This window comes from Cebus imitator, unplaced genomic scaffold (genome assembly GCF_001604975.1).
Source record: "Cebus imitator isolate Cc_AM_T3 unplaced genomic scaffold, Cebus_imitator-1.0 Scaffold34, whole genome shotgun sequence".
Classification (NCBI taxonomy): domain Eukaryota; kingdom Metazoa; phylum Chordata; class Mammalia; order Primates; family Cebidae; genus Cebus; species Cebus imitator.
Window position 1 is genome coordinate 7,795,561 of NW_016107349.1, and position 2,916 is coordinate 7,798,476.

A 2,916-nucleotide genomic window follows, 5' to 3' on the forward strand; every position below is an offset into this window, starting at 1 on the left:
AAAAAAAAAAAAAAAAAAAAAAAGAATAACCAGCAGTAATGACCAGGCTGTACTAAGAAAACCTAACACAGGACTGGCCTCAGAATGCATGGAAAGGTGACGGTGGACAGTGCAGGGACCAATACTGGATCATGCCTGGAATATGGCATACAACTGTTTGAAAAAAGTAATCACAAAACCAATAACTGACCCCAAATCTATCCTTTGGGAGGCAATATAAGCAAAAAATAATAAAAGAGGCATGTTTTCGGCATGAAACAGTAGCATGTCCTCTGGCTTGTAAACCAGACAGCCCTAGGTTCAAACTGCTGACACTCTGCCAGGTGTATGCATGATGACTGGGACAAAATACTTCACTTTTATGGGGTTCAACTTTCTACTTTATATTGTCATATATGCTACCACTGACATTCGGGTGGAGCCCATATCTACTCTCTCATATCCAAAATATCCCCAGTCCCTACCAGTGAGACCAAGACCCATGGAGCTGCTCTCTAGCCACTCTTCCCATCCACCTCAATATATCCCAAACCAAATATAGCACTTTTGCATGTATCTGCTCCTTTTCCTGAATTTGCTAAGTAATGAATACTTACCAAATCATAAACTTGAGCCACCTGTTGTCCAAACTTCCCATGCACCCTCAGTCACCAAGATATCCTTAACAGCTCCCAAATCCTTCCTCTACTCTTTAACCCACTGACTTACCTAGGCCCTCCTAAGAGAGCAATATAAGTGGTCTCAAGGCATCCCCTCTGCCTCACCCTGTATTCTATCTTACATGCTACTTACCAGAGTAACCTTCCCAAGACACAAATGTAATCATGAAACTCTTCTGTATAAACATGCTAAGACCTTCCCTTCCCCAAAAGCTTTCAGGATAAAGTTCAAATTGCTCAATTTTGCACCCAAATTCCTTAATTATTTGGTTCCTAAACCTCATACTTTACCCCTATCACTCTCACACCTTCCACCTAGATGCATCAAACAACTTTTTCTCTTCTTACACCTGGAATGCACCCCACATCCTCTCTTGGACAACTCCAATTCATCTTTCAGCTTAAATTCCACCTCTTCAAGGAAAGATGTCTTCTGACTCTACCCACTGATCTGATGTGTCTTCTTGGGGCTCCTTTGGAACCAGGTCCATATCTCTATCACAACACTTCAAACCCTGCATTCTTATCACTCCTTTACTTTTCAGACTCACCTCTCAGTTCCTTAAAGACATAGACTGTGTCTTATTCAAGTTCAAATCCTCATTCATTGTTATTCAATAAAGACTTATTAAATATTTCATGGGTTTTTTTGTTGCAACAGTACAGGCAACATAACACAGGAGGCTCTGAGTCAAATGGAGCTTGTGTCCTGATTTCATCATTTATAAGTTATGCAATCATAGGCAAATTATTGTAAAGTGGATTATCTTACTCATTCAGCTGTTATAAGACTAAAATTAGATGTATGTAAAGGACTTGGCACATTACCTGGCACATAGTAAGTTCTCAATAAAGTCAAGTGTTATATATACAATTTTTAAAAAAAATACATATTTCTCAAAGAGCTTACAACCTAAAAGGAGTTGTATTAAAATAGGCATTATTTAAATGAACACAGTATGGGCACACTAACATATCCTTAACCCTAGGTAAACAATGCTTCCCGTCCTACAGTACACCATTAAAACTGTGTGTTTTTCTGTCCCAGGTTTATTTTGCCCTCTATGCACTCCCACATTTAACAGATAAAGTATCACCTTTCGCCAAACACATCAATTATACTATTGCAAACCTACAGCCACACCTAACACAACAGATTAAGTCAAAGGCAATATAACGAAATGTCAAAATGCACCATCAAGCAATAACGAATCAAGGGATTACTAACCACACTGCCTGAATGAGGCCTGGAATGGTTCACGGGCCCAGGAAAAAGCCCTGGTAACACTTCCTCATTCAGTGGTCTTGAAAGAACTTCCTCCTCCCAAAACTGGTTATTAACCAAAATTAGTCACCTTGGAGACATCATCCTAAGTACTTCAGGTCCATCCTCACAATGTTCCTGCCATGCAGGTATAACTGTATCCCCCCCAAAAAAGATAGTGAGGCAGAGAGGAGTTATAATAAATAACCCACCAAGGCCATATAGTGAAGTGGCAGAACCCAGAATAAACTCTTGGCAATCTTCTCTTTAGTCTGCATTCTTAACTAATGGTACTACTCATTGTACCATACTGATTTCCCTCTCTGACATGAAGATAAATGACAGCATTCTAAACACGTCTGCCATAAACTGGGATAGAGACCAAGGGCTCCACAAAGAAGTTTTAAATGGTATCTAAATATAATGTTGCAAGATTTTCATTATTTAGTGAGTTCCTATGAGGACTAACGCTGCATACACAGGGATCCTAATAACTGCTGTATATTCTATCAGATTAGATAGGACTTTCCTACTCTGAACTATGAAATGATTCTTCTCATCTTAGTAATTTTAAACTGGGCTTAATAAACCTAATGGAAACAAAGACTTCCATTTTTCGATAAGCTTTTACACTAGATTTAGTATCACACGGAAAGCTATCAAAAAGACGGGGCTTCATTTTATGAAATATTGGCTGTTTCAGGTTTAGACCAAAAACATAAAAAGGAGAATAGCAGTAGCAAAGAATAAATGCATTAGCTCATTAGCCTACAGGTTTCCCCTGAAATACCCATCAGCACTGCTGGAGAGATTGCAAATTAGGGAATAAAAGCATAAAAATCAAGAAGGATCAACTACGGGAAAAAATTTTCCCCTAGTAGAAGGTCATATAATGTGGTCAGGCTACAGGCCAGGTCATCCATGCAGTAAGCATTCAAGCTTGTTCTGAGTTGAATGTAAGGATGCAAGCTCCATCTAACTCAACACAAAATA

General features: G+C 39.0%; 1 protein-coding gene across 3 annotated transcripts in view; it reads right to left on the reverse strand.

The window, feature by feature from the left end:
* GALC (galactosylceramidase) overlaps positions 1–2,916 on the reverse strand; it is a 65,261-nt gene that overhangs the window by 60,967 nt on the left and 1,378 nt on the right. The gene's annotated exons all lie outside the window — the stretch shown is intronic.